Here is an 11,740-nt window from a genome sequence, read left to right as displayed (position 1 = left end):
TGCCGCCTGCGACAGCAAGAAGTCCAGGCTCCAACACTCCGAAGTCACAGCTCCCACCTTCGCCTCTGCAGCAGACCAAGGGCAGGCACCCAAGCCAGGGACATTCACATAGCTGGAACGAGGGTGCAGTTCAACCTCCGATCTTAAAGGTTAACAAATGCTAGGCGCCAAGTAGCCAGCTAGTCTTCAGCAGCGGGGCCCCGTTCATGGGAGGCTTTGTGCTCAGCCAGCCGGGAGATTTCTCTTACATCATCCAGGGCATGAGTGGTGGCTCTCCGCTGTGACTTCCAGGAGTACTTTGTCTCTCATAGGTAAGGATCCCCTGTGCACACGTGGCTACATAAGGGCAAGTCTCTAACATACACACACTTGTGCACACACGCACACATGTGCACACACGCACACCCCTCGCAACCTATCTCTGATCGCACAGAAGAGCCCGCAGGACTGCTGGGCTCCTGGCTACAAGAGAAGGTGTCAGGGCTTCCAAAGCTACCTCTGTCTCCATCCCCGTCTCCATGGAAACCTTGAAACCAGACAGGACTAGGCCAGGCTGAGTTATTTGTCTCCTAAATGAGGAGCTACAGAGTGGAGTCCGGTCCCTGGGGCTAAGAGTTAATAAGACAACAGCTTTTCAAATAGACAAGCGCAACACTTCTCTGCCTCTGATTACTGGGGCCTCGTAGTCTGGGGAGAGTCCTTCAAATAAAGCCAAATGTACTTCTATGTAAATACGGCCAGTGCTGGGACCAAATATGGGCTAATGTCTGCAGAGGAAAGGGTATCTTAAAAATTTACAGCTACAGTTTAGTGATGATAACACATACCAAAAAATAACAACTATCAAGACTTGAGCACTTACTATGTGCCAGACACTAGGTGAAATGCTTCACCTAAAATTATCTCCCGTGATCTGCACAAAGATGAATCTCCTGTAGTTATGTCAACCCTCTCGGATCCCCAGATTCATTCATGTCCTCCCTCTTCTGGGAGTCCTCCGTGGTCGAGCTGTAGCAGGCTGGGCTCTTGCTTTCGGTCTGCTCTGCCCGTACCCAATGCCCTTCTTCTGGAAACCATACCTTGGTCTTCCCTTGGGAAAGGGTCTTCCCCACTGGGGAAGCTGGGCAGCACTGTTTGAGAGCTGACTCCATTCCAGATCCAGGGCTGGATGTATGACCCAGGTCTAGTTGACCGGCACCTTCCTTGGCTGTGGTCATACTAGTTCATGGATGGACACTGGCTCAAGTCAGTCCTATGTGGGGTGACTCCAGGACATTCACAGGAAATGCTTATAAACAGGCTTGAGACCAGGATCACTAAGCGAGTAGGATGTAGGAACCTATTTGGGTTCTCTATTGTTATACAAAAAACCACCCCAAAACTTAAAGGCTTAAGGCAACAACCATATCATTATCTCTCACAATTTGGTGATTGGCCTGGGATCAAAGGGGAAGTTCTTCTGCCCCCTGTGATGATGGTTGGGCTGCAGCCTTCCTGGGCTTCTACTGGGCTGGAACGTCCAAGATGGCAGGTGATGCTGGCTGTTGGCCGGGAGCTCCGCTGGGGCTGCTTCATGGGGCCCGAGCTTCACCGGGTGGTGAATGAGCTCCAAGAGCTAGTGTTCGAAAAGGAAAAGCCCCAGTGGGCAAGTGTCTATCACGTCTCTTCTTGCGATTTCATGATTGGTATATAAGCAAGATCATACCGTATGTAACTTCTCGAGCTTGGTTTTTTCCACTCACATAATGACCTTGAGGTTCACCCAGTTGGTTATGTATTACCAATAGGTAGTATGCCATGGCATGGGTGTACCACAGTCTTCTTTATCCATTCACTTGTTGATGGGCATTCAGGTTGTTTCCAGTTTGGGGCTATTCCAAACAAAGCTACGATGAACATTTATCTACCCATCTTTGTATGAACGTATGCTTTCATTTCTCCTGGGTCAATAGCTATGAGTGGAATTGCTGGATTCGTTAGTAAGTCTAAGTGTAACTTCTCAAGAAATGACCAAACTGTTTCCGAAGTAATTGTACCATTTTACACTCCTGTGAGCAGCGTATGAGAATTCTAGGTCCTCCACATCCTCACTGACACTTAGTACAGTTGGTTTTTTATTTTAGTCATTCTCATAGGTGTGTCATGGTTTCTCATTGTGGTTTCAATTTGCATTTCTCTAATGACTATGAAGTTCATTATATTTTTTGTGTGTGTGCTGATTTGCCCTCCCTATATCTTCTTTAATAAAGCTTGTTCAACTTTTTTGTCTATTTCTTTAATTGGGCTGTTTAGGTCTTTTTCTTGTTGAGTTTTGAGGGTTTTTTAAAAATATATTTGGAATACATAATCTTTGTCAGATGGAAACTTTGCGAAGATTTTTCTCCCAGGACTGGATCACAGACCTAAATATAAAACCTAAAACCATAAGACTCATAGAAGAAGACAGAGGAGAATAAAAAGATTTTATTTTTTAATAGAATATTTAAAAAGAAGAAGAAAAAGAAGACAGAGGAGAAAATATTTGTGAGCTCAGGTTAGGTAAATATTTTTTAATACAAAACCAAAGTCGTGATCCATCACACAACAAATGGATAAACCAGACTTCATAAAATTAAAAAACTGCTCTTCAGAAGACAAGTTTAAGAGAATAAAAATGTTGAAGCTAATTTTATTGGCTTTCATAGGTGAGTATGTTGAGTCTCATGAAGACCAAGTAATTTGCTTAAGGTGACTCTTCCAGGATGTGAGGATCCAGACCCGAACCTGACTGTGGGACATTTTAAACAGCATTCTCCTTTTTCTTTTTAAAGATTGCATGTATTTATTTGAGGGACAGAGGGAGAGAGAGCATGGGCAGCGGGAAGGGCAGAGGAAGAGGGAGAACCAGACTCCCTGCTGAGTGGGAACCCTGACGCAGGGCTCGATCCCAGGACCCTGAGATCATGACCTGAACTGAAGTCAGACAACCTACAGAGCCACCCAGGCGTCCCTCAAAACTGCACAGTCTTACACAGTTTCCCTCTGGCATTTCCTTGGAACGTACTGTGTCTTAATTTCCTCTTTAGAAAATGGGGTCAACCCTTTAAAGCACTTTCCAGTAATTCAGAGAGGGTGAAACTCTCTGAAACATTTTCAAAATCCAAAAAGAGAAGAAAAAAAGAAGACACACATGTTTGAGGGGGGAAAAAGAAACTTAAGAACTCCATCAACAGACTCAACATTCTATCCTCCGGAACCTGTGAAATGATAACCCTTTCAGCCTCTTAGGAGGAGAGGGTGAGCTTTGCGTTAGAAAAATGGTTTCCAGCCCAGACTCCAAAGGTGGTCCCTCCTTTGCAGGTGCTTAGCACCCTCACGTGTCGGCCGGTGGAGAAGACCAGCTCTCCAGGTCGAGGCCACGAGAGCTGCGAGGTAAGACTTGGCTGGGACCCGTGATGGTATCATGCCCACCGAAGCCCTCTCCACACGGCTCCTGCACACAAGAACCAAGGTTAAAATAAGCATCAGGGCCATTCTGAGAGGACAAAGTGGACTCAGATGGAGCCCTGGTAGAAGGGAAGGGAAAAGTGAGCAATTCTCTTGGTCCAGAAATGTCAGGAGGCGTTGTGCATAAACATGACAGGAGGTGGAGGGGTGAGGGAGCCTTCCTCTATGAGCACTGCTGCTTTTGTAGACACCGTTTTAATCAGCATGACACCAACACTGATGGATTTTCGTAGGTAAATGTTTCTTAGAGAAGAGCTCATAGGTACTAAGAACTATTTTGCATGTGTCAAACACTTTATAAACATTATCATATTCAATCTTTTAATAGCCCTGTAATGTTGGTATTATGATCAATCCCCATTTTAGAAGCTGAAAACGGTTTACCCTGGAGAGGTTAGGGTCTCAGACTTACTAAGTGGTGAATCCAGATTCAAACGCAACTGTTCCGCTGTACCTCAGGGAGGTCTGGGCCATCAATGGGAGAAAAGACACTGGTATAAACCAGTGCACCCCGGGGGTCATGCAGACACAGCCCTGATTAGCACTGTAGCAGGCGGGGCAGTAGGCGGGAAGGCAGGAGTGGAGGGAGCAGGTGTGGGGAGTGACAGTGTGGATACAGTATGGGTCTGCTTTCTCCTGCACCCATTTCAAGCCAGTCAAGGACATGGCAAGGGGTAGTGACCTCTGGGTGCTCAGCAGCAGACGCTACAGGAGAACCTCGAGTGAGGCCCATGTGCTCCTGAGAACTCTGGCCCAGCGTGCTGTCACTGCAAGTGTGCTCTCTCTAGGACTGTGGATTTTTGTTGAAAACAAACATGGTGCCCAGACTGTCCTCAGTAACCCAAAACTATCTGAGCTCCAAGCTGCCCTGGGGGTCAGCTGGTTCTAAGGCAGAGGCAATGCCTGATCTCCCTACCCTAGATTACCTGACTCCAGGCGTTCCTTGATACTACCAAAACCTTCCCACAGGGACTGTGCAAAGCCGCATCCCCAGTTTCTTAGCCTGACTCTGCCCTGGTCATGTTCAGGGTCAGGAGATGAGAAATCAGCAGGTGGATGGAGGACAGAATGACCTACATTTCCACTCACGACTGTGCTTTTGTCCTTTACTAGATCTTCAAATAAAGTCCTTGTTCGGGTCCTTCTATACCCCACCCCCGAGTTAGAGTCCTCTTGACATTACAAAGTACAGTTTGAGACAGAAATTCTTAGTTAAAAAAGAAAACCCACAGCCTGAGTTTTGATGGCAGAAATGTATTGTTACAGATCCAAGGATTTCTTCTCATTTCCTCAGACACAGACTCAGGAAGTACAGTCAACCAGCGATGCAAAGGTGCATGAGTCGATTGCTGGGATTTGGAAAATACGAGCAAATAAATGCATCTGTAAACGGAGGCTGCAAGCACAACCAGAAGCAAAGAAATGTGTCTTCTGGGCTTGCTCCATTCACATCCAGGAGCCCCATGTCCCAGCTGCCTCTCATCCAAGATGGCAAATCCTTTAGGGCCATTAAATGTCAAAGGGAAAGAGCCTTCCCCAGGTCACGGCACAGCAAGCAGAGAGCAAATGGGGGGGGGGTGTGCCATCTGCCCACAGGTGCTATTCATGTAGACCCCACAGGGGGGCTCGTCTACTCTAGCAAGTGCAGTTAACTTGGGGCTCAGTCCACGTACTCCCACCACACACATATCGGGTACCGGTGTGGGGTACACCCAGCAGGGAGGAGGCAAATTTCCCTGGGAGGCTTGTGGAATCTTATTAACCAGACTCAGAGACAATCTAGTGCTTGAAGGGAACAGAGAGGGCCTTGTTGTGTAAGATCCCTTACGAGAACTTGCAGCAAGGACCAGATCACCACGTTCCCGCTCCCAGTCGTGTCTGCAACAGAGTGAACACACGGCACCAGTGACATATTGGTCAACAAAACAGCGGGAGTCCCTGTTTCCACGGAGCTAATATGTTGCTTTTGCAGCCAGACGATCCCCCTTTTCTGAGAAGAGCACCCTGGTTTCCTTTGTAGAACCACTCTCTCCCCCATTCTCCCATTCTGTTCTTAGGATAGACATGACCCCCCTTCCCAGCCTGGGAGGTGGACACATGACCCAGGCATGGCCCCGGGAACACCTCATCCCCTGTGCCAAAGAAACTGGGTCAGAGATGGGCATGCGATCTGGAAAAGAGTAAGAAACGAACAACGTGGATGGACCTAAAGGGTATTACACTAAGTGAAAGAAGTCAGACAGAGAAAGACCCCATATGATTTCACTTATAATGTAGAATCTGAAAAACCAAAACCAATGAACAAAGAAACAAAAAAAACACTGATTCTTACCGACAGAGAACAAACTGGTGGTTGCCAGGGGGGAGGTGGGGGGGGTGGAATGGGGGAAATAGAGGTACAAACTTCCAGTTATAAAATAAGTCACGAAGATGTGAAGTTAGCATAAGGAATGTAGTCGATGATTACAAGAATGCTGTTCAGTGACAGATGGTGAGCACATTTACGTGTGAGCGGAGGAACGTACAGAACTGTTGCGTGATGACGTTGTACACCTGAAACTAATGTGACGCTGGCTGTTAATTACACTTCAATGAGAAAAGATTAAACATTTTTTAAGAACCATCTATTTTGGTCTCTGCCCCCAGTTCCTACTAATAATTGGTTTTGAACCCCAGATCCTGACACAGGGCTCCTAAATCCCTCAGAGTTTGCTGGGTGATAGAATGTCTTTTGTTCTGATGAGGTGACTCTGAGTGGGCTCCTGGATATGGATTTTACAAAGAGGCCAAGCTGTGATTAGAAGCTTGGAATTTCCAGCCCCTCCCGCCATTCTTGGGAGAGGGGGGAGGGGCTGGAAATTGAATTAATAATTGGTCACATCCCCTTGATGAAGCCTCCACAAAAACCCCAAGAGCACACGTTTTAGGGGCCTTCCAGGTAGGTGAAGGTGTTCATGTACTGGGAGGGTACTGTACCCCAACTCCATGGGGACAGAAGTTCCTGCACTCAGGACCCCCCCTGGACCTCTCCCTACGTATCTCTTCATCTGGCTGTTTATCTGCATCGTTCATCACATCCTTTATGACGTCATAAGCCAGTAAATGTAAGTAAATGTTTCTCTGCATTCTGTCAGCCATTCTAGCAAACCATCAAACCCAAGGAGGAAGTCATGGAAACCTCAATTTATAGCCAATTGGTCAGAAGTTAAGTTGACTTGGTATTGGCATCTGAGTGAGGTTGCCTTGTGGGTTTGGGCCTTTAATTTGTTGGATCTAACACGAACTCCAGGTTGATAGTGTTAGAACCGAATTGGATTGTAGGACACCCAGCTGGTGTTGGAGAACTGGTTGGTGTGGAAAAAACCCATGCATCTGGTTTCAGAAGTATTTAGTGTGAAGCTAAAAGAAAACTGCCTTCTTCCTAGACACAACCCAAGTTTGGAGAATCCTGGTCAATCTGAAGACTTTCCCGGAATTATTAGGAAAGAAGTGCTCTCCTCTCCTGGTGTTGTTAAGCTGGTAGAATGGAAGTCTGGCACTACTAAGATTTATCTCTAATAATACATGTTGAGAACCCTCCCACCATGAAGCAACACAAGAGTTGGAGACAGGTGCCCCATGATCTCATCTGTGCCCAGATACAGCCATGCCTGATGTCCACATACTTCTAAAGTTTCATTTGCATTAGTTAATAAATTCCCTTGTATCTAAAGCCCATTTCAGTTGCTTTTCTATCACTCTCCTCTTCTCCACCCCCAATAACCAGCACTCCCTCCCTCCCCCACTTGTACCCCACCTCCACTCCCAATATCCCAGACCCTTCTCCATTGTCAGCCTGTTTGGGGTAGCCATCTCCCCACCCCTGTCCCTTTCCCTCAGAATCATATTTGGTACCGGAACCACAGTTCTGGGAGAGGCCTCTCTCCTACTTCCTTTCCTGGACCCAGGGAACCTCCCCACCAGGAGAGATCAGATGGAAGTCACATGTACTATCTCACTGAGCTTTTCTAGGTCAGAAAAGGCAAAAAAAAAAAAAGAGAGAGAGAGAGAGAGAAATCCCAAGAAATGAAGAATATTGCTCTTCCTACTAAGGATCAGCAGATAGTAGGGGTTACAAACAGGTTTGAACACAGAAGATCCTTTATTTGAATTCCTTAGCGACAAAAGTGACTTGTTCCCCTAAAGGTTAATTTTAAAAAACCCAAATAATCTTGGTAGTCTCATGTTCTCTTACCGTTCATATTTCCAGCAACAATGTTTCGGGGATTGGCTTAAATCGTAATTGAGTTAAATGCTTTGTAAAGATTAAATCAGACCCTAAAAGTTTAAATGAAGATGCCCTTGTTTCCTAGACTTATACTATGGTTTTAGAGGCTTAGTTCCCATGCACTGTTTCTCCGGATGTGGGGCAGGGAGGAGGAAAAAGGAAAGGAAATATTAACAGAGTTGTTTCTGATCAGAAGTCACAAACTCATGCCCACAAACCAAATCTGGCCCCAGACGTTATTTTTATTTGAATTCATGACCAACAGATACATTCCCCCCCAAAATGCATATCATAATAATAAAAGAAAAAAGAAAAAAAATCCTGATTTCCATTGTTTCTTGAGAAGTCAGCAGATCTGGTCCTGCTGAGCTCCGTTTGTACAGGGTGCTCGGTAATTCCAGGCTGGGCACACCCGCTACTGATCCACCTGTTCCTGGCCTGGCTCACTCGACCGCCACCCCTGTCCCGAGTCAGCCTGAATGAAAGCAGCTTGGCTTCTCCTCTCCCGAACCACTGCCTGGCCTGGGAGCCTGCCGGGCAAACAGGTGAACTCACCCTTTGGGAAGAGCATGGGGATGTGTGGAAACCACTCCCGCGAACACCTAGTCCTCTAGGAGTTTTGGGCTTTGGGAGGGCCACCCCTCATGGTGTGGAGGCTGGGAATTGGCAAGTGTGCCCACAGAAGGGCACCCCTAGAAAGAACCTCACATTTCTCTCGCCTACCATCATTTTTCAATCGCCCGATTAAATGTGAAACCCAGAATGCGTGTCAGGAGCAAGAATGTGAACCAGCCTCTGGCATCTATGCTGAGTGGGGTGATTGGTAGTTGGTAACTTAAATGTGTGAGCCGATACCGCTAATTTTTCAGGAGCTTGACGTGTCCCCAGGAGAACACGTCATTTTCTTTTAGGACACAGCTACTGTCAACAGCGTTTTCCTTCCCGCAGAAGGCACATTGCTTTTCCGGAAGGATATTAGTTGTTTTGTGTGGGAAACACTACGTGACGCATGGGATGTAGAGATATTTGAACAGGCAAGGACTATACCGCTCATTAGATCCTCTTGTTGGCTGCCCCACATGGGACCGATCCACTGTACTGGAAAAATTGGCACCCTTTTAAATCTGTTCCCAACGTACAGAAAAATACCATGCTTTCGTCTCCAGAAAGCATAGCCAATTAATACAATGGTAGCATATGTTCTTCTTCTGAGAAAATGATGATTCACGTTTTCTTCCCATTAGTCCAAAGGGGAGGGAGAGCGGGTTTTGCTCAAGGTTTTGAAGAGTGGAAGAGAATCCTGCCTGAAGGCAGCTTTTAAAATGTGGTAACAGCCTCCTGGTGTTTTTGGCTAAAGCCAGTGGATTTCATCCGCTCAACTCAAAGAACTGTGGTCTGGACATGAGTGGGAAGGACGGGGATGATCAATGGTAGCCTCGCTGATCCCGAGCCCTTGGGGAGTCATGGCTTTGGCATCCGTCCTACCTGATGGGGGGAAAGAGGGATTGGCTTGGAGACACCAGAGGCCACGCCGAGCTTCAAGATTTTTAAGTACCAATAGGGCAAGTTAGATGCATTGGACTCGAGACTTGACGTTTCCATCGGAACGTGAAGCAGAGAATCCCTCTGAGCAAGCCCTAGAATGTCCAAAATGTGATGTCACTTCCTGCCATGGCTCCGGCTCTGCTCCAGACTTTTATCATCTCTCACGGGGACTGGGAGAATAGCTTCCAATTGGCTCCTCATTCCCTGCAGTCTTTCCCCCGCTCCCCACCCCCACCAATGCCATCCTTCCTGCTGCTGTCAAAACTTTCTTCCTAAAATATAGAACAAAAGAAATGGCGAAAGACTGCTCCTCCTTGATCTATAGCCGTCTTCAGGGTCGCTCAACCACATGTGTGAAGAAATGACCACCTGATCCATCAACTTAGCTGGACCTCGCAGGGCTGGAGGGTGTATTTTTTCCCTAGAACATCTTATTCCCCTGCAGTGAAAGGGCCCCCATCTCCTCCTAATCCCTCCGCCTCCTGACCCCATCAGGAAGACTTGAGATTGACTCCCAGCCTCACATCTCCCTCCAGAATCCACACCCTACAGGCCTTTGCCCACATCTTTTCCCTGGATGACTTCAAGTAGCCAGGAACGTCACTACCTTTGACAAGGAGCCGCCTCACCTGATTCCCTCCCCCTGCAAGTTCACATCCCAGCTTCTCTGCATCCACAGAGAACCCAGGTGAGTTGAAACACCAGGACATCGTGAGGACAGGGACCTTCTGCCTTCCTTCCCTGCTGTACCCCCTGAGCCCCAGCACAGTGCCCAGCAAACAGGAGGTTTCAGTGAACCTTGGTTATGTGAATGAGGCAACAAATAGAAGTGTTCGGCCACACTTTCCCTTCATTTCTTGCCTTCTACTTACCAGAGGTTTCGATTCCTTATAATCAACACTGTGTCAGGTTGATGAGGGGACAGAGATCACCCGGGTCTTCCCCAGTCCAGGGCACTGAGGTGTGAATTCGGAGCATCTTCCACTCAGCCATCGCGTGCATGGATCAGTTTCCTGCACCCACCTGTCCCCTGTGCATTTCTGGGGTCACGGACGCATTTGACGGCTCACGCCCACGCCCCCAGGTCCACCTGCCAAAGACCTTCACACGCACCTCCTGCTGGAAGTGTCCCCTTCCAGGCTCTGTGCTGCTTGCTTCTCACACACAGGCCCTCCTCGGACACCCAGGAGCCCACCAGGCTTCACACCAGCTCCAGTTTCCTGTCCCGCAGGTGGACACAAGCAGGAGGCTGTCACATGCTTCTCAAAGTCCCTGGGGGCGTGGGCCACCATTGCCTACAGCAGTGGCCTCATGTGGCTTCTTCCCAGAGACCCTTTCCTGCCTCCTTCACTCGTGCTTCCTGGCATCAACCCCCAAATAAACTCCCTGCACCCAAGTGTTCATCCCGGACTTCACCTCCACAGAACCCAAACCAAGGCACACCATTAGACAAAATATTCCATTGTGGACGTTTCCTGCCCCAAATTCCCATCTTGCAAACTTTTCAAGTATCCATCTTATTACCAAAGGCTGTCCTCTCAAAATTTCTGCTTTTGGATAAACTGAAAGGAGCTTCGGCAAGTTCCTGACCACTCCCAAGCTTCATTTCCCCATCGATAAAATGACAATAATCACACCCATCTTCCCCAGTTTCACCGCGGTCCTGGCAAACAGCACAGGGCAGGCTACTGTGTGAGTAGTGGTTGCAAAGGTACCAGATTTGCCAAACTCAGGTTTGCAATGAAATGCTGCAGTTTCTTGATTTAAAAAAAAAAAAAAAGCCTATTTATCTTTCTTTTTTAAGAACTGAACAATTTTTCCATTCCATTTATTAAAAGGAAGGTTTTTAAGGGGGATATTTTTAGACTGAAGTAACCACTCACCAAAATTGCCCCATTACTTCTCAGTGAGAAGCCGTGTTCCTGCTCTCTTCTATTTCCTGGAATCGGTTGCGTGCCCTTTGCTGAGTCCTCCCCCAGGCACCCACAGCGTCCTGCTTAAAACCTAACCCAGCACCTGAGCCTGGCACGATCCCGCCCCTACTCTCCTCTTGGTCATGCTCGGCCTTCCCTTACCTGATTGTTGTCTCCCTCGAATGTGGGGTCCTTTCACAATGCCTCAAATACAATACACCTTGGTCGTCTTTGTGCCACTGTAGACTGTCCCCTCTCCCCAAGAGTCCTGCTCTTTGTCTCCTGGTCTGCCAGGCAATCTCTGGTTTATCTTCCAAATGCAGCTGAAGGTCACCTTCCCTGCCCAACACCACCCCAAGTCACCAGAGAGAACTGGCCAGTCTTTAGGAAGGCCATCAAAGGATATTGGCTGCCCTGTTTTAGCCTGTGTTCCAACAGCCAGGCTGGGGTCTTTTCCATCGTAAGGCCATAGGGCCTCCCAAGATGGGCCCCTGGCAGATGCTTGATAAAGGCTTTTGATAACAAAGTT

The sequence above is a fragment of the Ursus arctos genome, unplaced genomic scaffold (assembly GCF_023065955.2).
Source record: "Ursus arctos isolate Adak ecotype North America unplaced genomic scaffold, UrsArc2.0 scaffold_7, whole genome shotgun sequence".
In the NCBI taxonomy this organism is placed as follows: Eukaryota; Metazoa; Chordata; class Mammalia; order Carnivora; family Ursidae; genus Ursus; species Ursus arctos.
Note: the sequence above shows the minus strand (reverse complement) of the source record.